Source organism: Sciurus vulgaris (assembly GCF_902686455.1).
Source record: "Sciurus vulgaris genome assembly, chromosome: 6".
Lineage (NCBI taxonomy): Eukaryota > Metazoa > Chordata > Mammalia > Rodentia > Sciuridae > Sciurus > Sciurus vulgaris.
This window is the reverse complement of record NC_136466.1, coordinates 90,304,209-90,330,552: the sequence shown is the minus strand read 5'-3', so window position 1 is coordinate 90,330,552 and position 26,344 is coordinate 90,304,209. Positions and strand designations below refer to the sequence as shown.

General features: G+C 38.4%; 1 long non-coding RNA gene across 1 annotated transcript in view; it reads left to right on the top strand.

Annotated features, from left to right (window-relative positions):
• The window catches only part of LOC306663102, an 87,183-nt gene that overhangs the window by 24,845 nt on the left and 35,994 nt on the right, over window positions 1–26,344 (top strand). Inside the window, exons 2-4 of the long non-coding RNA XR_013764349.1 lie at window positions 7,524–7,763; window positions 12,075–12,200; window positions 19,625–19,784. This is a non-coding gene — a long non-coding RNA (uncharacterized lncRNA). The remainder of the gene's footprint in view (window positions 1–7,523; window positions 7,764–12,074; window positions 12,201–19,624; window positions 19,785–26,344) is intronic.

The window sequence follows — 26,344 nt, the reverse complement described above, 5'->3', positions numbered from 1 at the left end:
TTATGGTTGTGCATTAATGTTGATTCATACCATTCATGTAATCATACATGTACATAGGGTAATGATGTCTGTCTCATTCCACGATTTTTCATACCCCCCCCATGTCCTTCTACATAATCTAAAGTTCCTCCATTCTTTTCTCACCTCCCACCCCCTGATCCCCGTCCCCCCATTATACATCATCATCCACTTATCAGGGAAAACATTTGGCCTTTGGTTTTTTGGGATTGGCTAACCTCGACTGCCTTAAAGTGTAGCCCCTATCCTATTGATAGACATTCTCCAAGCTGATTTTTATTTAATTCACTGTTTCCTAGGACCCTCATCCTTTCCAGCTGGTTATTAATTATCAGGCAACATCCTCTTGAGCTGTCTCTATTTCTTAATTACCTTATTAATTGTAATCACATAAATTGATCTCTCTGACATTCTAAGTCTGACTCACTGAGGAAATAAGTCTAATATTCACAGGAGATTCCAGCAATCTTATTAACTCATTATTTCCATTATGCAGACTGATACCACTAGGAGCCAGATGTGACCGCTTAACTGAACTGGCCTTTATCCTAATCATAATTACAGCATCTTCTAACAATTCTCTATTAGCCTTTCTTGCTTACTCAGACACACATCAGTCTTATCATTTCATTTCTACCCCACCTTTACACTTTAATCTTTAAAACAGAAGGAATTCTTCCCCCTACCTCTGCCATGTCATCTTGTAGTAATCCTTCATTTGAAATCAAAGCAATTATAGAGAAAAACATGACACTGTACCCTATTTGGCCGGTACCCAATTAAACAATAAAAAACTTGTCAAGTTTTTCACATATTGTCTCTTAATGTGTGTTATTTAAGAACTCATTTATTTTTTTTTTTTTTCATGACAAAGTACACTACTATGAATGCCACATTTTCCCCTAGGTCCTACTTAACTTTTATGAAGTGACAAGAATAAACAGTTTCTTGTATATAAAGTAGGTCGTTGCTCCATACAATCCTTTGTGAATATGTTTGAGAAATGGTTGATTGGTAGGAAATTAAAGTTCAAGACTAGAGCCTCTATGAAAAAAAAAATAGTGGATTAGGCAATTCCTATGTGAGTTTATTTGAAGCGGGGGGAAAATCAGCTCCAATTTCTTAGAATGAAGGAAGCAACATAAATCCAATATGCAAATATATTTCACGGTGAGAAAGGTCACCTGGATACCTCCAATGGGCATGGAGACTTTGTGACTGGGACACAAGGACCTAATTTGATGATGTACATGACTGAGTCTCTCCAGGCATCTCGGCACCTGCAGAACAGTCAGCACAGGCTTGTAGGGATGCTCTCTCTGAAGCTATTCCCAACTGAACTCCTTACCTTTTCTGGTGACTTGATTGTTCATTTATCCAACCTGAACTAAGAATCTGGACGTGATCCTCAGTTCTCTCCCCACCCCTTCACCTATTAAACAGTACCTTTCCTCTTTGACCCATTTTTTCCAGTGCTCTTGCTTCAGTTCAGTCCCACATTCTATCTTTTCCAATCGACCGTAATAATCTCTTTCCTGACTTTGGTGGTATCTTATCTTCCACTGAATGACTTACAAAGCCTTCCATGAACAGCCTGGTTAATCGTATCTCTACTGCCTTTCTCCTATCCTGCATTTCAACCATACTGAACTATTCAAAATCTGCAAAAATTGCACGTGGTTTTATACCATCCCTTTCCTGTGTTCTCTTTTTCTTTGTTTGGAGTGTCATTCCCACATAATTTTATTTGTAAAACTTCTATATATACTTCAAGACCCAGCCCAAGCATATTATTCTGGAAAACCTCCCCAGGATCCATAACAGGGTTGATTATTCTTATTAGTGTAGGTCTACCTCATTATAATACTAGTTAATTGTATTCTTACCTTTTGTTTATATGCCTGTATTTTCCTTAAGAATGTGAGTACTTCAAAGATAGGAATTAGGACTTTTCATTTTTTCCATCTTCAGCTTCTAGCTATGTGCATTACGTAGCACATAGATTTCCAGTGAATATTAATGGAGCCCATGATCTTTTAAAAGTCCTTCAAATTCCATTTTTCCATCTTATCTGATTTTATACTTATGTTAGTGTCAACATTGATTTAAATGTTTAGGGACCAAAATTTATTGCCCAACATTGTTTGTATTTGTGAGTGGTAACTGTTCTTCTCTGACACAGTTGAGGGCTGGATGAAGGAGAAGCAAATACCTGAGCAACCATGAAGGTGGTAGAATGTGCCTTCTGTATAATGTAATGGGTAGGGGATGGTTTTGGAGGAAAACTAACCCTACTTTACATTTCACTCTGATGAATTCCATGTGTGACTTTGGACAGAATTCATTGCGTTTTCTGAGTCTCAAATTTATTAGCAATAATTAATAAAGACAGTTGTTATTGTTTATAATAATAACACCTAACCCCCTGCTTTGCTGTGAGGATTAAAGCAGGTAGCACGTCTGAAGGACTTCCTAGAGTTCTCAGCATATGGCACCTTCTCAGTGAGGGACAGTCATTACCATGATCATCACTTTCACTGCTTTAACCTCTAGAAAGCAAAGGAAGGAATTAGTGTGATACCTCTGGTAACTAAGGGATTCCTCATCTGATCCATAGGACATGAAAAACTATTTGTGTAACTATTTTCTCAGTTTTAATAATGGTAGGTAAACAGCACCATCCTTTGCATAGGAGATACAAGCATTAATTTTATACAAAGGATCTCTGAGAGCATTAATTCTTTTCCTTTGGGAAAGGTACAGTGACCCCCCAGATTGTGACCTTATCTGGGTAAAGTAGTGAAAGAGAAATGTATTTTTGGAATCAGAAATAAAGTTTTCAAGACACGTAGGGGCCTTCTGGATTAGCACAGAATAAAAGAGCAGGTTCTCTTTATAATGATTTTGAATGGTGTTGTGCTTCTAAGGCAGAGGAAACAATTTTGTGGTGGAGAGACCATTGGACTGGAGGTCCGAAGATTGATTCAGTGACTACTCTGGGGATGACTTAGGGCAGCCCCTGATGTTTCGAGAACTTTGAAATTTCCGTTTTGAGAAACAAAACCATGCTGTTGGCTTTCCCTACTCATGAGAGTTTTAAATACTCGAAGTTACTTCACAGGGCAGTGCAGTGGTGCATGCCTGTGATTCCAGTGGCTCCGGACACTGAGGCAGGAGGATCACAAGTTCAAGACCAGCCTCAGCAACTCAGTGAGGCCCTAAGCAATTTAGCGACACCCCCTTCTCAAAATAAAAAAATAAAAATGGCTCGGTATGTGGCTCAGTGGTAGAGTGCCTCGGGGTTCAAACCCTGGTACCAATAATAATAATAATAATAATAATAATAATAATAATAATAATAATTCCCCCCCCAAAGCTTTACAGTTCATAAGATGCTGTACAAATCTTAGGTACTGTGAAGGTGGTACTCTGCTTTACTGCCATTCTGCTGTCTCCATAAGGTGATCCCAATAAGTCCAATCTTCACCAGCAACTCAACTGATTTAGAATGAAGAAAGGCATGACTTCAGATAAAATTACTGACTTTTGTTTATTATTTTCTTTTATCCTGTGCTGCAGGCCTTGTCTCAACCTTTCCATTGGCTATGAAATAGTTATTCCTATGATCACAGTTGCTATTTGTAACTGCTGTTCTGAAAAATGCTAAAAACTCAAAGTTTAGATCAACTTTGTAAGGCCACATGCTGAGCTCCCAGACCACAGAGATTGCCCAGAAGGCCTGGATGAATTTTTTAAACTGCTGAATGGAGTTGTCTTCTGATTTTTCTTTGTAGGTCGGAATCATGAAGCATGAATTTAGTCTGTCCCTCCCTCCCTTCCTACCCTCCCTCCCTCCGTTCCTTCCTTCCTTCCTTCCTTCCTTCCTTCCTTCCTTCCTTCCTTCCTTCCTTCCTTCCTTCCTTCCTTCCTTCCTTCCTTCCTTCCTTCCTCCCTTCCTTCCTTCCTTCCTTCCCTTCCTTCCTTTCTCCCATTCATCCTCCATACCCCACTTTGTTGGATGTGAATTAGCTACAAAATTGAGTCTTTGCTGTTAGATTTTCCTACTTCTGGACATTTGTGTATCTTCTCTGTTCAGAGCAGCAGAAACCAAGGGAGATTCTATGTTAATGATCTTACTAGAGTGAGAGGTTAACACATCATCAGTCTTCCTCACAAATACACTGCTGGAAAAAAAGTTGCATGACCTCCAACAGTGTTTCAGAACCTCTGACTTAAGACTTGAGCTAGGTCCTAGCTTCTGTCAGAAAAGATCTGACCCACCACTTCCAGCCAAGCTGCTTTATAGTTACTAACTGCCAAACATGCCCTGTCCTGTTTCTTCTCCTCACTCCCTACTTAATATAACTTTTCTTCCCTCTGTAATCATGGAAAAATGAAGCAAAACAAAAAGCCATCACCTAAAAGTTCTGACTCCTCAAATCACCCTGGACTTCTCCAGCTCCCATTTGAAATCCTCTCTTTACCCCTATACTAGTTATGAAATATTTTAGGCATTTTGGGAATTATTGCTAAAAACCTTACTATGTTGTATTTGGTATCTTTAAAGTAATTTTATTAATTCTTACTTTCCCAACCTATTTGGCAAGAATATGTCTGACTTCTTTCTTGATAAAGAATTTTATCAGTATTTGAATTTATTATTATAATTAATATTCTAACTTTTATTATAATCTATTATGTACTATTATTATTATCAATATTTGTGGATTCATTGATAATAACTGAAAGTCCAGTTGAGACTATGAGTCCTCCCTGAACCACATGTATATGGGTGAGTGTGCAAGTAACCTCATTATGTGGAAGAAAACCTCTCAGAAAATGATAGCAAGACATGCAGGTTTAAATTGATGAAAATTATGAATTTTAAAATATCACGATGCTTGCTTTACTATTTTGACTCAAACTCAACTTTTTTTTTTTTTTTTTAAATTAGAAATTTTACCTTATTGCAAGATTAATGTAGGTTCTTTCTGGCCCCCTCAGGAAAAAGCTGAACAAACAGATGGACCTTGCTTGGAATGTCAACTGAGAAGAGCCCTATTCCTGCTGACAGAAGCTGTAAATTCACTGGTGACCCTGCTAGAATGCAGGCTCCCCTGCCCGGTTTCCCTAGGGAGGTGCAGCTAGAAATAGCCAAACCAGAGCTAGTTTTTAGGAAGCTCAACACCCAGGAACGTGGGCACAATAAGTCACGGTCTACTTTTCATGCCCCTAACATTTTCCTGTTTTTAACATAGCCATGATAGTTACTGTCAGATCTAACAAGCTCAGGCATGGTAGTGAGGACCCCAGTGCCTTGCTTTGTTAGCAAGAATTTCCTATGGGTTAGCTATTCCCCGTTTAGTGAAGGATTTCTCCTTTCTTATCAGATTAATCTCAAGAAACCCTGCAAATATCCCTCTACTCAGCAGTCTATATTGATGTGTGAATGAGGCTCCGGATATAGACTTGTTAAAGTGAATTCTGTAAGAAGCATACCTTTATTTTCTGGATTGACTTAAAAGAGAACTTGAAATTTGAATATTTTCCTTTTTAAAATATTATTTTAATCACAAAGAATGGTCCAACTTGATTTTGCAGTGAATTACCCATCCTTTGTCTTTTCCTCCTGAGTGTTGATTATTTCTGCCAAAGAACGATGAGTCAGGAACACCTTGTCAATGCCAAAATGGTTAGAATGTCCTCTCTGGGAGTATTGTGTATATTAGGTTGATCCATATGAATTGTTGATATTTGACCATTTTTTAATTTACAAAGACAACAATTTTATATGATTCACCTAAGGCATCTTTTCTCCTTTATTTGTGAAGAGTTAGCTGGGCTTTAGGGCATGGACAGAAGAGAGGTCCTTTCCTCAGACACCCTTTGCCCTGACCCTGTGCCCACAGAAAGTAGGAAGGTTTAGTGCCTGCTCCTCTCTATCCTAGTAAATACAAAGTAATCATGATGATATCTCCAGAGGGTCCTCACTTGATGGACAAATATGCCAGCTTTGGATTTTTAAATGTTATATCCTGTCAGTAGTTTATTATTTCATGATTGCTTCTTCTCACCCCCTTCTTCTTCAGTTACTACTCAGTTTACTGACTATGTCCCTTTAGAAAGCACTGAAGCCATGCTTTTGAGAAGCCACTAACAATCATCATATGGCTTCCATCATTCTCAAGCTTCCCTTGATAGTGTCATGAAAGATCTTCCTTTCAGTCAAAGTTAATGAAATAAGATGTGATGGGAGTTGGTAAATCGAGTCTGTGAAAGTTCAAGAATTCTTTATTGACTTCATAACAACAGAGGTGATATGTCCTATATGCTGTATGCAGGGTTCCTGTCTTCTGTGGAGCTGGCCCATTATTCATGGCTGTGTAGAGCCTGGAGTGACTTTGGGAGAAGATAAAGAACCCATGGGTGCCCAGCATTGGTACAGAATAAAGAAAGAAATCACTTCTTCTTTTTTTTTTTTTTTTTCCTCTACTTATTTTCCATCACTCACATTCATGTGTCTTTACTGCCTCCTGTGATTTTTTGATCTATTAAATAATAAAATGAAAGTCCAGGAAATGACCTTAAATGTCATCTAGAATAATCATTGTTGACACTTGCAAATCAGATAAAAATTATGAACTTTTTTTCCCAGAAAAGTACGTATATATATATATATATATATATACACACACACATATATATATACCCCACATTCCACATGCTATATTCAATTTTAGAAGTTTTATGTAAGACCCTTACAGAAGCTGTGGACTCATGGCTAGGAAATCATGACTCAAGAGTTCTATGATCTTATTTTATACTGAAAAACTGAGGGCTGGGGAGATGAAGTGGCTTGCCCCAGATTGCAAAAACTTCTGGTTTTAAATTGGAGGAAGACTCAAACCTAGTTCCAGTGACTCCACTTTTACTTCTCTTTTCTCTTTCCTTGCTACTGGAAATATGTCCCATTCTTGTTCTCTTGTTTATGTGCAGAACACCATAAAAACAAACCAAAGGGGGAGGTGGGAGTTGACTGAAGGGCAATTATGTGGGATCCCCTACTTCTTAATTATGCAACAAACAGACAGGCATAGACTACACAAATAGCATTAATAAACTTGATCAATTGAAAAAAAAAAAAAAAAAACTTCATTTCTTTTAAACAAATTGCCAAGTCATTCTTGTTTTTCAGCTTGATCACTGCTTGTGTTTTATTGTGGCTTATTCCTCTTGTTTCTATATGCTCACCAGGACAAAAATAGTCCTACCTCTTCTTGCTTCTATTTACCTTCTGCAAGAAACTAGCTGAATCAAAGGTCAAAATTTAAAGAAATTATTTCATTGACAATATTAAATATTTACTGAATCTCAACTTTATCCTGGTACTGAGTCAAGTTACTGCCTGGTGGGTTTGTAGACAGAAATGTCACTGATTTGGAAGGGTTTTCAATGTAGAGATTACTATGGATTAAATCCTTGTCTGACTGGTTTTGCTTTTTCAGACTTAAATGATGACGAGATGAAGAGGAAAGATGGGAATACACTCATTCATGGGCTAAAATTTGTTTGTTGTCACATTGTCAACAGGTCATTGACAGAAGGTGCTAGAATCACTCTTGTCGGTTTGCGGGTCCTTATGTAGGAGGTCTCTGTTAGGAACGAGAAGCCCTTCGAAGCTCACCTAATCACTGACCCTGGCAATGAGCTGGGAAAAAGGAGGCTGAGAGTCCCCCAAATGTAAGGTAAGAAAATAAAAGATACCTGTCAGAAAAATTTAGCCAAGAGATCAATTCAAAACACTCCTTCCCCCACAAACCCAAACCACAAACCTTCAGGGTACCCACGCAGGGAAGGAGAGCTCGGTTTATCATAACACAGTGTTTCAAGCTTCCATTTCTCCTTCATTCTCATATTGAGACAGAATTGACTGCAGGTGAATTTGCTTCTTATTTGGAAGTATCCTGGGTGGTGTTTCCCAGATGGATGGTTATTGCATATGTCTTGGTTAATTTTTCTGGGATGGTTTTCTTTAAATCAATTTGGACTTTTTTGTCTGACCTGAGCAAATTGTTTAATCATAAATTAGACAACTACAATTGCTTATTGTCAGTAGTGGGTGAGGATACAAATTAACATATAACTGCTAAAGTGAAGATGATTATGTACTCTTAAAATCAATTTGCAGAGTGTGTGTGCCAGATTTGGGGACAGAGCAACAATGGCATGAAAATCTAGAAATGAGATGCGAAAGGGGATAGTTTTCTTGAAGAAAATGGTTTAGCTCACACTTCCAACTGTTGACACTGTTTAAGCTCCTGAGGGTTTCCATAGGCACCTGCTGAGCTGCCCCACAGCCTCCCCTACAGGGTCTAGAGTTTGCTATAAAGGTGTGTGAACAGCCACCCAGGCTCTCCTTCCCTACCTGACTTGGGATCCTGATTTGGACAATACCTGTACCTTGAGCACCAGTCATGTGGTTTGCTTTTGGCCATTATCACTCAATGTGTTGATTTCTGTTTTCTTTGTTGTTTGCCTTTCTCTCCTGAAGGTTCTGGGGTTTGGGCTGCCAATTTTATAGGGGAAGCCCTTGTGTTTTTATAGCTTCTCTTCTTGACATTCCCTGATTCCATTAATATCCCATCAGCTAAGTGCAAATGTTTCTTGTCCCCTCCTCCTCCCTCTGCATGAAGTGGTGACCTAGTTAACAGGGGACAAGAGTTCAGGGCTCCTCTGCCTCTGTCTTTACTTCCAGGACTCAGTGTGTGCCAGAGTTAGAATGACCCATACAGGGTGTTCTTGGTGGGGGCTTTAACAGGGGAAGCTTCTGCTGTTCTCTGAACAGTCAGATAAGGAGCTGTGTATTTGGAAAAGACTTAGAGAAACTAGAAGGAGCAGCCTTTTACTGTTAATGAAGTGCACTAGGGGGCTGGGTCCACCCCTGGCCTGCTGGGAAGACTCCACTCCCTTTTGCTTAAGTGGAGGGATGGTAAGGAAGGAGAGCCCATGGGTCTTCTGAGTCCTTCAGTTTCTGCTGTCTTATTAGCTGCACAGGGCACAACCTTCTGGTTCTGGCTAGGGCTGCCAGGTGTCAGGTAGGGCCAGGGAATGGCTCATAGCTGAGATGTTTTCCTCCTATGACCAAAGGTCAGCTGTGGGGAGGCAGCTGGACAGCCCAAGCTTTTTGTGGTGAGGCCTGAAGTGAAGGCAGCCTCTGTGTGGAGCAACAGCAGATGGGGAAGAAGTGGACACCTTGTTGTGATTGCTCAGGTGGGCAACTGCTGGAAAGGGCACCTATTTTAACTAATATAGAATAAGAGAGAACAGATTGAAGCTCTGCTGAGCTGTGTGGTTTTAGTTGCAACACTCAGCCTCTCTGAACCTTATTTATACTTGTCTGTAAGATATGTGAGAAGGGTGTGCATCTGAGCCTCAGAAAGAAAATTGACATGTATTAAGGATGAAGTTTCTTCAACATACTCAGGTGCAAGAAATGTCATATCTCATCTTTTTTTTTTTTTAATTCAAATTTCCTTCTTCAGAGTGCCAATGCTCAGTAGTCATTATTATAGGCTCTGCTCTCCAGGGACTGGTAGGCATCCAGAGAGGAGGACTCAGATCAGAAAATCAGGGGAGAGACCTCCCTTCTGCAGCTTGTCACAGTCACTGCTAAACTGTTTATTGTCCAGACTAGAATGTCCATTCAAAGGCTGGAGGCTCCATTCCCAAATCCACTCATCCCCATTTCATCCCTGGTGCAACTTGGGCAAGGTGGCCTGGTGCTCATGACCAGGAACTCAGTACCCCTCAAATTCACATGCCAGTCCATCAGAGATGCTGCCATCTTCAGGGAAATGCCTAGGAAGAGCTGGCACTGCATCACTTAAACAGCTTGTGATCATTGGTCACTTTCTCTGTCTCAGAAAAGTCAACCTGGGGTCCTGTCATTCACCTCCTTCAACCTCAACACCTACTCTGTCTCCTTGGGTAGGTATGAACATAGTCATGTTGTAGGTATAATAGGGACTATTTATAGGTTTCTGATTAAACAATACTTTAAACAAAAGCCAAGGAGGGAATTGCTACTCTGGTATCCCCCAACTCATTTTTTGTCTAGAAACACAAAGGTTATCTTTACTTTTAGATTTAAGACCAGGAGCTCACAAGCACAAAATCTGGCTTGTCCATTCTACTGTAGTATGTTATAGTAGGATTACCATTATATTAGACTATGATAATAAGAGTAATCGAAAATGATATCTCAATAAGGTATCCTGCTACAGAGACAATAGGGTACTCCTCTTTCTTGCCTCCCCCATACCGGAAATCTGAGATGCAGCCATAACCCCTCATCATCTTGCTCCAGTTTTAAAAGATGTGGTGCCCTCTTTTGTTCCACGCTGACTTCAGTTACGTATGCCAAGACCAGGCTCCAGTCACCCTGCCTCTTGAAACATCAACTTTCCTCTTGCAGGGATAGGTACCCTTCAGACTAAACTTACTGGTTTCCCTCTCATTCGTTAAAAAGTAAATCTAGGGGCTGGGTATATAGCTTGGTTGGTAGAGTGCTTGCCTTGCAAGCACAATGCCCTGCGTTCAATCTCCAGCGCTGCAAGAAAAAAAAAAAATGTAAATCTACCTTTGACATCCTGTCCCCTTGAGAGTGTCCCACCTCTTATTTCACCCAAACATCTTGAAAGAGTAACCACTTTATGTGCCATTCATTCACTCTGCACCACCACACAATCTGGCTGCTGTTTTTGTTAAGCTCACCTGAATTCTTCTAATTCTAAAATCCAACGAACATTTTCCAGACGTGGTCTTGTTGTGCATTTCTAGGGCATTTGGCAGTGTTCATTATGAGTTCTGCTGCCCCTAGCAGTGTTATTACTCTCTCTGTTTGTCTTGTTTGTTTCTGTTCATCTTAAACCATGGGCTCCTCTTCCTGCACCCACCAGTTACATACTGGGGTACCCAGGTGTCTGCTGTCAGCCCACAAGCCCACTGCTCTTCTCAGTACTGATACTCTTCTAGGGCAAATTTATCCACTCTCAGCATTTCAACTGCCACCTGTATGCTAATGACTCTCATTCAATCCCCCAACTCAGACTGTTCTTGCAAACTTCAGACTCACCAATTCTATCACCTGCTAGTTATCTTTGCTTTGGTACTCCTCAGATATTTCTGAATCTATTCCTCAAAACCCAAATGTAGCATTTCCCTCCAATCTCTATTTATGTGTTACTTTGTTTTCTACTCAGTAACCTAAGTTGTGAAATGTCAGCCTTGACTTTTTCTCTTCCTCAATCCCTTCATCCAAATGACTACTAGATCCTGACGGTTTTCCCTCTTATGTGTTTCTCAAATGACTCCACTCCTACCACCAATATCCTATCTCAAATGCACCTTCTTTTGTTTGAACCAGTATAGCAGGGTCCTAAATGGCTCCTGTTTCTAGATTAGCCACCTCCCATAGCTACCTGAATGATATGTATAAAGTGTCAATCTGTCTCTGTCCCTCTCTGCTAAAGCTATTCTAAATCTACTTACAGAAGTGTAACCTCTTTCCCAGCATGCACACCCTCTGTGACTGTCCCTTGCTCACTCTGATTCCTTGGTTCCTTCTATTCCTCACCACTCATTTAAACTTCAGCAAGACTCATGCAGCAGTAATTTTCTGATAGCATTCTGCTCTCTCTCTGTTCTTTGCTTCTACTTTTACTAATTTTCTTTTTTGGTAGTGGTACTGGGGATTGAGCCCAGAGTCTCACACATGCAGGGGCTCTACCATTGAGCTACATCCCCAGTCAATTGATAAATATGTAGTTTTTTTTTTTTTTTTTTTTTGCTTCAAAGTATGAAGTTGATATTAAAATGTGAGTTTCAAGTTCCTGTTGTGTTAAATATTAGTGTCTTTATGCTTGGGGAGGGAGGGAAGAAAAGGCCCACAGCTAAATTCCCACTTCAGCAACTGAAGTCAAAAGGGGCAGTAGGCCAGTATTATTTATGCGTCCTGTTAGATTTAAAGCTGTTAATAAGTATGCCTAACATTATAGGTCCTCACTCCCAGAAGTTCATCCAAACCCAGAAGGACGGTGTTCTGAAGAGTGCACTGCCCTCTAGTGCCTTCCACTGGAAGACGCACATCCAGCCACACTGCAAGGAGTTCTGCAGTTTCTCACGTGAGATTTTACTATAAAAACTTTACCATTACTGCTATTTGTTCCAAACTGACTTTGAATGATCAATACATTTTTATTTACTTCAAGAGTAGTGTTTTAGAAAAAAAGAGTAGCACTTTAGAAGGAAGCGAATGATATATCTCAAAGAGCACTCCATCTGGAGTTCAGAGACTAGTTGTGGTCCTGGTCCTCAAGTTATCTGAGGACTTAGATCTGTCAACTATTGATCAAGGAGTGGAAAATATCACCCCAAAATTTGCTCACAGTTTCAGAGGTTTAGTCCAGGGGGTGCAGACTGTTGCTCTGGGCCCATAGTGAGGCAGAACATTGTTGTGGAAAGGCATGGCAGAGGGAAGCTGCTCAGGATACTCAGAAAGCATATTCAGGAAGAAAGATGGGAAGAGTTTCATTAATTCAGTAAATATGGTATACGAAGTTAAGGGCTGTTTTGCAGACGTTATGAATTTACATTTGTCTCTACAATGTTAAATGAAAAGTATATACAAAATCTTGTGGTTGCAATTTAAATGGATGAATTTAAACCTGATACCATAAAAACCTAAAAATAAAACTGAGTTAAAAGAAAATTAAAATTTATTCTGAGGTTTCCAAGAGTCTGTTCCAATGTGAAAGCAGAAATGAGCAGAAATGTGTGTGTGAAACACACACACACACACACACATATTTTTATTTGCTGTTAAGCTCTGGTGCAAACCCTATCCATTTACCCTGATTCCCCTTCTCCTATTTTCAACCAAAACAAGAAAATGGAAGTCTTTCATTTGCTAAGAACCAAATACAATCTCTGTTTATCTATATAATAGTGATTGATCCTATGTGTGCTAGTTGTGTTACATTTGAGCATTTCAAACTTCAGTTTTAAATATTTGAGGGTAATATTCTGCTTGTTTTTTTGTAGTTCTTTCTTTTATGACATGATGCTGTATGCCCTCATATGCTGTTTTATTTCTGCTCTCTTCATGCTTTGCGTCACTGATTATTCTTCTTCCTTTATAACTCTTGTTTATTATATTATAGAACTTATAAATTTCACTGGGCATGACTACAGCATGGGAAAATCTCAGTGCCTAATAGGAATATTTAGATAATAAAAAGTTCTGGACTCTGAGTCTAGAGGAGGAAATGTCCATCATATCACTGCTCCCTCAAAAACAACTGCTCTGAGACTTTAGTCTCCAGAGATTCAGTTTCAGTCAGTAGGAATGTGACTTGGTGATGGTCTGGCTGCTTTTCCCTGCGTCTATTCTGTCGTCTTCCTAGAGGTAAGCCCTGGGGAAGAGGTGCTTTGTGAGCAGTGGAGGCCCTGCCCAGATGCCCAGATACAGGATTATTGGAAATGCAACAGAACACTATGTTCCAGGGAGACCTTCTGCCTGGCTGTTTGTACTATAGAGACTCAGACTTGGCTCCTGGAGTTCTCACTCAGACCTTTGAACCCTGGCAAGGCCAGTTCTCGTGTTCCTGTCCTGATGATCTCTGTGCCACCCAGTTCTTTGGGCAGTTTCGTTTTTTGTGTTGTGGCAGTGGAAGCTGTTTTTAGTGGCCTGTCAGGCATGTGCTGCGGAAACTACTAAACTTCATTAAAAGGGACAGAACCTGCATTTGACCTGGATATAAAAATTATGTCAGTTAAAAAGTAACAAAATATCTTTCCTGATACCTGCTAAAGTCAGGTCTCTGGCTGTACTGGTGATTATTAACATTGTTGACTGCTTCCAGAGGCTACCATGAAGTATTAGCCATGCAACTTGATTTGGATAGCATGTGTCAGAAGAGAACAACCAGAGGTTTTGGATAACATGCTTTAAAGAAAATGTAACATACAATCCCAATAAATTATTTAAAAGTCTTGTACTCTGTAGCTGCATTTATTAGGTAGAACTTAAATGTAAAAACTGAATGCATAACAAACCTTTCTCCCTGGGGTTTGTGAACCACACCCACATGCCTCAGGAAGTCTTCCTGGAAGGATAGCATTTTGTAAAATCAAGATATTATTATTTACTGGTTATTGGTCCTAACACTGCACATGATAGATCAGAAATGAGCAGGGGAGTTAAGTGACTAAATGTGAATTATACAGTGAGCAGGAGAAAACCCAAAAGTACAGAAAGACTCGGATTTGTTTTATCAGAGAAACACAGTCATATTCGGGCAAAGCCCCAAAGTTTAAATGACGAAAGCACTTAACATAAAATTTGAAGTTACAGGTACGTAGGCAAGCAATACAAGATACTCTTGTTTAAATGCAGACAATACATACCAGTCCTCATCCCTGGAGGAGGACTAAGTGCTTCCAGGACTAACACCGCTGTGTTTGATTTGCAGATACAGCTGATAGGTGACCTGCTGGGCTCAGCACTACAGAGAACCAAGGAAAACCAGGAAATTGAGTGTGGGAAGCTCCCTAGCATGACTTTCTGAAAGTCTTCCCAGGGTCCTGCTGGAGAAAGGTGTAGATGAAAAGGGACAAAGGGCTTCAGTTCTGTGGAGTGGGCACCTTCAACCTCCAAAGACTGGGTACACTCATGATCATTTAACATGACCTTATCACATGAAAGACTTTAGGGTGTGCCACATGCCCTTAATCCCAGTGACTCAGGAGGCTGAGGCAGGAGGATCACAAGTTTGAGGCCAGCCTTGGCCTTAGCAAGACCTTGTCTTAAAATTAAAAACAAAAGGGCTGGGGATATAGCTTAGTGATAGAACACCCCTGGGTTCAATCTTCAGTACTGCGGAGGGGGTGGAAAGACAAAAAGACTTTAAGGCACAGGAAGAGACCACTCATGAAGACTTTTTTTTTTTTTTGTCAGTATTAAGAGAAAGAAGGAAATACAGCCAAGCTATGTTTTTGCTATTTGCCTCAAGGTTATATTTTGCAACACAAATTATGTACAGAATTAAACAAGGACAGAGTATTATCTAATTTGTGCTGTTGTTACTCAGGATCTGGAACATTTTCTGCAGAAGTGTACATTTATCTCTAGATGCCTGGGGCCAACAGCTCCATTTCAGCTCAGGTTCTTGTGTAGAAGAAGCTTGATTCTGAAAACAATGAGCCCCTCTGCCCTCAACACCCCCCTGCTGGTTAGCATGTTTTTCATCTTTGTCGTGAATAACATCAGTTTGTTCAACTTTTATTTCTGTTAATTTGTAGTGAGTTAGTAACTCAATGAGCTTGGCTATGAATCTCTGGGACTGTGGGGTTGTTAATAAGGACTGAATCAGCAAGAAGACTCGTAATAGTCTCTAAATCCAGTGACATTCATGATGAGTTTCCTCACTCAAGTAACACTCTGGTCTCAGTAGGAGAAACAGGAAAATCCAGTCACTCTGTTTACTGAGGGCCGAAGGTGTCTACCTTGGTTGCATGACCTTTCCTCATTGAAACATCACCCTTCAAAGGAAGATGGAACTACTGCCCCTTTTATTAACATTTGCTTGGTATATAAGAAACTTTCATGTCTTCCAAAACCAGTAAACAGTCAGGAAGCAGAGAGGACTTGCTCCAAACTCTAGGAAGTATATGCCATGACCATTTTCAAATTAGAAATGCACTTACATTATACCTATAAATCTACATGCTAAATTTATGGTTTATTACTGAAAAAATAATAGAGGAAAATAACTGAATGGTTGTAATTTATATCCCAAATCTACCATCACTTTTTATGCCCAGGGAAACATCAGTGAGTAGTCTTGAGGTACATTAAAAATGATGGAGTGGGTGGATGTAATGGAAATAGTTTAGTAGAAAATTTTTGTCCCCAGGTCTAATAAATAAGTATTTTCTTAAATCCAAATTCTATAAGATTATATACAGAAGTATTATTTGTGTACAGCATATCAAATAATCACAATTATCAGCGGGAATTATTGCTACTAGTAATGGAGAGAAATTTTTAAATTTGTCTTGTCATTAGAAAGATGACTTACTGTGCATTTAAGTTTTTATCTTCAAGTTGTTATCATAAAAATCTTTGTTATATTTCTCTCTGTTTGGTTCATTTGTTTTTTAGTTTAAGATTAGTGTTATACTCCTTAGAATTTATCCTAAAGAATTAAAGTCAGCATACTGCAATGATACATGCATATCCATGTTTATAGTAGCATAATTCACAGTGGCCAAACTATGGAACCAACCTAGGTATATATCAATGGATGAATGGATAAAGAAAATGTGTACACAATGGAGTTCTACTTGGCCATAATGAAAAATGAAATTATGTCATTTGCAGGAAAATGAATGGAACTTGAGAGTATTATGTTAAGCTAAACCAAAGTCACAAAGGCAAAGGTTGTATGTTTTCACTCATTTGTGGAAGTTAGGAAAAAGGAAAAATAAAAGGGGGGTAATCTCAAGCAAATTGCAGGAATAGAGAAAATGGATCAGGGGAAGGGAAAAGGAGAGGGAAAGGGGAAACTGGGGAATGATATTGGCCAAATTATATTTTTAGATTGTGTGCATGTCATGAACATGTAACAACAAATCCCATCATTATGTATGATTATAATGTACCAATAGACAATATGGAAAAAAGAGATAAGTGATTATAAAAGATTAAGTCACACCAAGTACTATCTATATGTTTTCCTGAAAGAGAGTTTGAAGGTTAAATTAGGAATAACAATTTTCTTTTTGATTTGAAGTCTCTTTAGTGTAAATGCCTAGGTAACAACCCACAATCTTCCTTAATATAGTGGTTCCCATTTACATACCACATCCTCAGACAACCTCTACTATAATTTTCTGAATGTCTTCCTTTCAAATGATACATCTTTCACTTAAATAGACTTTATATAAAAGGAACTGTTAGATAATAACTTCAAATGGAAAACCAGTGTGTTCTGCCATAGTAGATGATAACCACAAAAAGAAATAATGGCAAAACAAAGCAATTAATATTCAGTTCTAGCTAGAAATTTGAGACTGCCAAGAACTAAGGCTAAATGACTTTCTCTTTGTTTTGCTCTTTTTTGGCTCAGTGTATTAAAGACACTGAATGGTGACTTTCTCCAGGTATCATAAGATATATGGGGGAATTAGGAAGAAGTTTCTTACAATATGATGTAGTGGTATTTTTTGTTGTTGCTATTGTTGTTTTTAGATATACGTGACAGTAGGGTGTATTTTGACATGTTATTCATACATGGGGTACAACCCATTACAATTTTGATCCCGTTCTTACGGTCGAACATGATGTGGAGTTACACTGATTGTGTATTCATATATGAGCATAGGAACTTATGTCCAATTCATTCTACTGTCTTTCCTATTCCTATACCCCTCCCTTCCTTTCATTCCCTTTTGTCTAATACAACCAACTTCTATACTGCCTCTCCTTACTCTCCCTTGTTATGGGTTAGGATTGACATATCAGAGAGAACATTTGGACTTTGGTTTTTGGGGATTGGCTTATTTCACTTAGCATGATATTCTCGAACTCCATCCATTTACCTGCAAATGTCATAATTTTATTCTCCTTTAAGGCTGAGTAACATTCCATTGTGCATACAGATCACATTTTCTTTATCCATTCAACTGTCAAAGGGCATCTAGGTTGGTTTCATAGCTTGGCTATTGTGAATTGACTGCTATAAACATTGATGTGGCTAAATCACTGATTTTAAGTTCTTTGGATATAAGTTGAGGAGTGGGATGACTGGGTCAAATGGTGGTTCCATTCCAGGTTTTCTAAGGAACCTCCACACTGCTTTTCATAGTAGTTGCACCACTTTGTAGTACCACCAGCAATATATGAGTGGACATTTTTCCTCACGTCCTTGCCAACACTTATTGTTGCTTATATTCTCAATAATTGCCATTCTGATGGTGTGAGATGAAATCTCAGTATAGTTTTAATTTCTCTCATTGCTAGAGATGTTGAACATTTTTTAAAATATATTTTTGACCATTTGTATATTTTCTTCTGTGAAGTGCATGTTCAGTTCCTTTGCCCATTTATTCATTGGGTACTTGTTTTTTGGTGTTAAGTTTTTTGAGTTCTTTGTATATTCTGGAGATTAACACTCTATCTGAGCTGCAGGTGGTAAAGATTTTCTCCCATCCTGTAGGTTCTTGATTGTTTCCTTTGTTGGGAAGAAACATTTTTAGTTTGATGCCATCTCACTTATTGGTTCTTGATTTTACTTCTTGTGCTTTAGGAATCTTATTGAGGAAGTCTGTTCTGGAGCCAATATGATGGACATTTGGGCCTGCTTTTCCTTCTAGTACGCGCAGGGTCTCTGAATCTAATGCCAAGGTCCTTGATCCCCTTTGAGTTGAGTGTTGTGCAGTGTGAAATATAGGGGTTCAATTTCAATCTACTACATATAGATTTCTAGTTTTTCCAGCACCTTTTTTAAGAGGTCATCTTTTCTCCAATGTATGTTTATGGCGCCTTTGTCTAGCATGAGATAACTATATTTATGTGGGTATGTCGCTGTGTCTTCTGTTTCATTTGTCTTCAATTCTATTTTTGTGCCAATGCTATACCATCTTTTTTTATTACTTTTTTTTTTATTTTTACAGACTGCATTTTGATTCATTGTACACAAATGGGGTACAACTTTTGATTTCTATGGTTGTACACAATGTAGATTCACACCATTCGTATAATCATACATACACCTAGGGTAATACTGTCTGTTTCATTCTAGTATCTTTCCATGCCCCACCCCCTCCCACCCCATTTTCCTCTACACCATCCAAAGTTCCTTCATTCTTCTCTTCCCCCACTGCACGCCCCCTCATTATATATCGTCATCCACTTATCAGAAAACATTTGGCCTTTGATTGTTTGGACTTGGCCTATTTCACCTAGCATGATGTTTTCCAACTTCATGCATTTATCATAATTTTATAATAATTACCAAATGCCATAATTTTATTCTTCTTTATGGCTGAGTAATATTCCATTATGTGTGTCTCTGTAGTATAATTTAAGGTCTGGTATTATGTGGGATATAGTGGTATTAATACCTTGTCCCCACCCCAAGTTATCCTCCTCTTAGAAAATAATACCTCAATAAAACCAACTCAAGTCCCCTAAGTTTAACAACAAGGGTGGTAGTGTAACTGTCCTTGTGAGACTGAGCTGAACCCAGGGTTCTCATTTTCCAGGATTTATCTTCCCCTTAGGAATACTTGCTAGTTGGAACTATTGCTGTCACTGCCACTGGAATGGCCTTGAAGAGTGCTGTTCTGAACATTATGACTCAATCAGGAACACAGGGCTCCTTCCTCAACTCCACTGAATACACCTGAGAAGAGCCTGCTGGACATTTAGATATTAGATATGGACAAATAGGATAACAGCAATGAACAAAATAACTGAATTGATCTGCAAGCTCTTGTTAGATACTGAATGCTGAGCCCATACCCAAACCTTCTGATTCAGCAGGCCTGGGTTGAGACCTGAGAATCAACATTTCAAACAAGTGTCCAGATGAGGCTAATGCTGCTGACCTGGGAAGCCAGCTTCAGAACCTCCAGTCTTAGGAGACCCATTGTGGCCTGACTTTGCACTATCTGCCTTCCTTTAAGCCAGCCCCAAATTTCAGGTATGTTGGGAGACTTGTTAAGGGATAATTTCTAATTCTAGAACAGAAAGGCAGCTAGACACATCAAAAGACCAAATTTATATCTCTCTTCCTCTCTCTGGCATAGATTATCATAGCTATCCATGTTTTTCTTTCTCATTGAGTCAACCAACAATGTCTCCTTAATGCTAAGCTGTGCAATTGCCATATTCTCACATCTCTGAAAACAGAATGTGTTTCCAGTCATGTTAGCCATGCTACCTACTAATACCCTGAGTCCACAGTAACCTGGTTGTAGTTGCTCATATTATCATTGCTTCACTGAGTTAAGTGCATTTTGGGCACTGTACGAGTTGATTTCATTACCACTTAAAATGACCTTAAAATTATAATATTGTAAGCATTGAGACAAAAAGTTATTGTGTGTGAAGAAAGGCGTGGGAATAGGGCAATGATCTTACATTTGGTTTTGAAGCAAATATTTTGTCAGTAGAAGAATGACCACAATTCCATATCTCTAAAAAGAACTCTGACAGTTTTATTTTAAGATAGCAACATTTACAACACACCCATACATGATTTGCAATTATTTAAATGATGATGAAAAATTTCAACTTCATTTAAAAAATAAGACACACACAGATTTTTAAATTTCTTTTGGAGGTAAGCCAGCAAATAATTTGAAGGCCTCAGATCTGGATTGTAATTTGTCAAGTGTATTTCACAATACAAGCACCTGGACAAAATAAATTCTATAATTATTCATGGTAAGACAAGAAAATTAGGATAATTTATTGATTTTTTTTAAATGATATGAAATGTTATCTGTTAAGGCTTTGTCCTATATTTTGAAATTAGGTTCTTTCTAGTTTTTTTTTTTTTTTTTTTTTTTTTTTGGTAGGGTGGAGGGGAGAGTTAAAATATCATTTCGCTTTAAAAATTATGATGCTAATACCAAACAGCCTTCCCTTTCTTGACTTCCTTTTAAAGCAACAACTTGGTGCTTTACATAAGGAGACTACCCCGCAGTAGCAAAAGCTGTTTCGTTTTGCTAGAGAGACACACAAGTATGGCCTACAATTTGCTAAACATTGAAATTGAAAGCAGAAGAAGAAACTGTCAGTCCCTGAGAAGAAATTAATATCTCAAAGCAGCATGATTATCATTTTAGGGGCTGTAGTACAACTTAATTGACATTAATTTTCCTAATGGTCCCCAAAATAATTGCTTGATTTACATATGTCAATATCTTATTTTTAATCCAATGCTTTATTTAAAAAGTGCAACTCTTCCTGCTGACCTTCCTTATCTTGTTGTATTGTGCTATATAATCTACAAATTTGCTCTAAGTTTATTACCATCCTTTCCAGCTGGATTGTGAGCTCTGAGAAGGCAGGGGTTTCTTTTTATAAATCCTAGCATCTAGAGGAACCAGTGCTCAATACATATTCATTAAATGAATTAATGACTGATTGAGGACTTGGATTGAAACCTGCACTTGAATGTCACTTTACAATCTACCCTTGTGAATGTCACTTTACAGTTTACCTTGAAATGTAGATTCTCAGGTCTCAACCCAGGCCTGCTGAATCAGCTACAGAACTAGTAGCTCTGCCTTTGTCAGGGTAGTAGCTTTAAGACAAAACCACATTTCAAGTGTTTTGGAATGAGACCAGGGGACAAGATTAAGGCCAGAACAACACCCTAAAACAATAAAGAGGAGTCATGTAGACACTTTCTGGTGCTGAACTAATATATCTAGGAAGGAAGTCAGTATTAGGGTGGAAAGACAATGGACAATTATTCTCCTACAGCACATAATCCAAACCAATGTATGCACAAATGCAAGATTGGACAATTTCTCCCAATATGATTTTCCTCATGTACAATGGTTCTCTTTTTTGAATGTTAATCTCATTTCCTTTCCAAGACCAAATAAAATATCAATCAAGTGGTATGAGATGTAAATTCATGTATGAACCATGAAAGCAAAGAGCTGCTCTATGCCATGAAAAAAAAAATCAGATTAGAATGAATGAGAATCAGGTTGCAGGCTGAGTAAATATTCTAACAATTGGACTGTGACCTAATGAGAAGTTAAGCATATTCTACTTCTTCTTTCTGTTCTCATTTATTTTTGCTTGGGGTTGATAGCTGACTTAATTTGCTTTTGATGACTATATTTTGTCCTGGGAGAAATGGAACAGGTGACTAAAACCTAAGAAGTGGGTGGCAGGCAGGCTGAAGTCAATGGAAGTAAAACCAACATATATTTTCTGAGCCATGCACAATTTTCCAGGTGGAATTACATTGGAAATCTGTATTGGTTCTTTCATTATCGTTTACACAAACTGCTGAAAAATCAGATGAAGCTGAATCCCATGATTCAATGTCTTTCAGACACAAGGGGTCAGCATTTCAACACAGATGCTCAGTTCAACAGCCTTGTTCTGTTCTGCTGTGCTTTTCTATTCTGATGTGCTTGTGTACATGAGGACAGAGAAATGAGATGCAATTTTGTCTTTTGCAAATTACTTTCTTTCCCAGTTTAGAATTCTGACATCTCCCTTTTAGATTCAATTAACCTGCTATTGCTGTGGGAGATGATATGGAACAATGAGTTGTTCTAGTCTCACTGGCTCTGTTGGTTTTGACAGCTTCAGTGATCTCCAGATTTGCACAGATGTCCTTCTCCCCAAAGAGTTTCTTAACCTGTATGGTCCTTAATCTATGGTTGCGTAATAAATGTATTGGGTGACTTCCTGGGATTTACCATTTTATTGATGAAATCTGCCAGGAAAAGGGACTACAGGGTGAATGAGATTGTATATTGATTCAGGGTCTATTGGGTTTTTTTTTTCCTTAGCATCTGGCTCCATTGTAATTGTTCTCTTTGATCTTCCATTTCACTTACTCTTCCTAACTCAGTGCAACATCTCTCAGGACACACTGTATCTTTTTTTCATTATTAAAAATATTGTATTCAGTAAAATTCATTCCTTTTGGTGAACAGTTCATTGAGTTTTAACAAATGAATGGAGTTGTATAAAACCATCACAATCTAGTTAAGTTCCATCACCCCAAAATGTTCCTTTGTGCTATACCTTTGTAGAAAACTACTGCCCCTATCCCATCCCCTGGCTAAGGACAGAGAACTATTTATTTGTTCTCTGTCCTTAAGATTTTGCCTTTTCTGGAACATGAAATAAATAAAATATACAACGTGTAACCTTTTGAGTCTGGATTCCTTCACTTAGCATCCTGCATTTGAAACTCATCCATGTTGTTTCACATATCAATAATTTGCTATTTGAACTGCTGGTTCGTGTTCCATCCTGTGAATGTGCCACAGTCTGTTTATCCATTCACAGGTTGAAGGACAGTTGAGTTGTTTCCAGTTTTTGATGATTACTAATAAAGCAGGTATAAGCATTCACATGCAGGTTTTTAGCATTAGTTTTCTTCTCTCTTGCATAATACAGGACACCGGCACTCTGTATTTGCAACTGCTCAGTCATTCTCTTCAAAATCCAATGAATACATGTATAGAATTTAGATTCCTGCCCTTTGAGAACGTTCACACAAATAGAATTTTAAGTCAGAAGAAAACTAATATGACATGTAGACCTTACCTTATAAATGAACAATGTGAGACCAAGAGAAAGGAGGGAGTTTGATCAAAGACATTTAGCTAACCAGTCACAACTAGATGTCTGGTCTTTGGACATGACATTATTTCCAGGACTCTGAATTTAATTTCTTAGCATTGATAAATAATAATTTTGGTTCAATAATAGAAATAAAAAGGATGATTGTTAAACAACAATGTGTGCTTTTATAATGTTTCTTATTTGTTAAAAGTATTTTTGCATTTGCCATAAATCTGCCCCTCCCTTGTCTCTCCTATCCCAAATAATGGCACCACCATCCACTCTGTTGCTCAGGCCAGAAACTTTCTTACTCCCTTGATATTCAAGGTCTAGGAAAGTCCCTGTCAACAACTTTCAATAAATACTTACTGAGAGAAAGAATTATTGAATAAATACGTGCATTGAATATCTAAAATCTGTAATCCATACAGCATTCATGTCACAGGTTAGAAAAGCTTTAACAAGAACAATCTGTCTCTTACCTTTGGCAGATAAAACATTGGATGCCTTTCAGTATGATTCCTAGTTTTTTTTTTTTTTAAGTGACTTGAAACAAATGACCATATTTATAATGCAGTGTTTAGTATTATATTTTTATCATTAATTCTATTCACTTCTTCCCTTTCTTCGTAATATACTTATAAAGCTCTTTTCATGAGGCAGACATGGAGCTAGCCCTAGTAATACAGATGTGAAAAAGAGAGTTAGGTCCTCTGTCCTCAGGGAGCTTTCAGGCTATCAGGAAAGTCAATCAGCACAGGTGATAATAATGTCCATGCATGTTAGTATTATGGGATTGGTGGGTGGGCTCCCTGAATCTGGGATAGCTCAGTAAAACCTACAGAAGCTGTTGACATCTGAGAGGGATCTAAAAGAAAATTAGCATTGAGACAGATAGAGAATAAGGGGATGCACACGCCAGGCACAGGGAACAGTGTGTTTAAGGAAGGAAGACACAATGGACACCAAAAATTGGAAAAAGGACTATGTGGTTGGAGCAAGGTAGATGAGGGATGAACTCTGGGAAATGAGGCTCAAAGCAATCAGGGGCTAGAAGATGGGGGTTTTCAAAGCCAGAGTAGGGATTTTGGTCTTAATTCCAACAGCAATGGAGGTCATAAGAAAATTTGAAATAGGAAATGACACAATTATATTTTCACTTTAAAAATAAATTTTTGGGGGGCTTGGGGATATAGTTCAGTTTGTAGAGTGCTTGCCTGTCAAGCATAAGGCCCTGGGTTCAATCCCCAGCACTGCAATAAATAAATATAAATAAATAAATAAATAAATAAATAAATAAATAAATAGATAGATAAATAAATAAATCTTTGGTTTCTGTGAGGAAATTGATTGGAGAAGATAATGAATACATAAATGAAGACCAGTTAGGAAACTGTGTTCAGAATCTATTACTGTGTAACTACCCCCAAACCCACAACAGACACCCATCTCACAGCTTCTGGGGTTTAGGAGTACGTGCACAGCCCAGCTGGTGCCACTGGCTCAGGATCTCATCAGTATTTGCTATCACATCTGAAGGCTCAAGTGGGGAAGGCTCCATACTCATGTGGCTCTTGGCGGGATTTGGTTCCTCGTGGACTACTGAATTGGGAGCTGCAGTTCTTTGTTGGCTGTTACTGGAGGTTTCCCTCAGTTTGTAGTCATGGGTACAATTAGAAAGAATTCATTCACAACACAGTATCTGGCTTCTCTCAGAACAAGCCAATGAGACTGAAAGCAACATGAAAGTAAGATGACTTTCAGTAACTTTTTTTGGAAATAAAATCCCATGATTTTTCTGGTTGCTATTTATTAGAATAAAAAAGGGAGGTTACACAACAGCATGCATATCCAAAGATGGAATAATTGGAGATCATTTAAGAGGCTGTACCATGGAAACTATTCCAATGATTCAATGGAGAAAAGGCAGCAATAAGATTGGGAGGTAGCAGTAGGATTGGTCTGAAATGCTAATAATATCCCTTTTATTGTAAAGTAGAAGTAATATGTAGAAGAATAGAATTTTGGTAAAATATGATAGTTGAATGGATATGATAAAGAAGTGAGGAATATTATTCAGCCATAAAGAATAATAAAATTATGGCATTTGCATGTAAATGGATGGAATTGGAGAATATCATGCTAAGTAAAATAAGCCAATCCCCAAAAACCAAAGGCTGAATGTTTTCCCTGATAAGTGGATGATGATACATAATGGGGGTGGGGGTGGGAGGTAAGAGAAGAATGGGGGGAACTTTAGATTATGTGAGGGAAATGAGAAGGGGGAGGGGGCAGGGGTATGAAAAAAGACATCATTACCCTATGTACATGTATTATCACATGAATGGCATGAATCTATATCATGCACAACCAGAGAAACAAAAAGTTGTACCCCATTTGTGTACAATGAATCAAAATGTTGTCTGTAAAAAAAAAAAAAAAAAATTAAAAAACAAAAAAGAAGTGAGAGATTTTAAAGAGGAATCCAAGTTTCTGGTTTGAGTCCTGAGTGGATGACAACCTTATATTGACATTTGTAGAGAGAGATGGTTAAGTGCCAATTTAGACATATTAGGTTTCAGGTGCCTGTGAGTTATCCAATTTGAATATAAGGTAGTGATTAGATACTAGGATTTGGAACTCATGGAAAAGTTATGATTCAGACAATAGATTTGGAATTTATCACATAGAGTAAATAATTACCTATTGTTCTGGTTTGGATGTGAGGTGTCCCCCCAAAGCTCACATGTGACAATAATATAAGAAGGTTCAGAGAGAAATGATTGGGTTGTGAGATTCTTAACCCAATCAGTGTATTAATCCCCTGATAGATTACCTGAGTAATAACTGAAGAGGTAGGTGTGGCTGAAGGAGGTGGGAATTGGGGGCATGGCTTTGGGGTATATATTTGTATCTGGCAACTGGAGATCT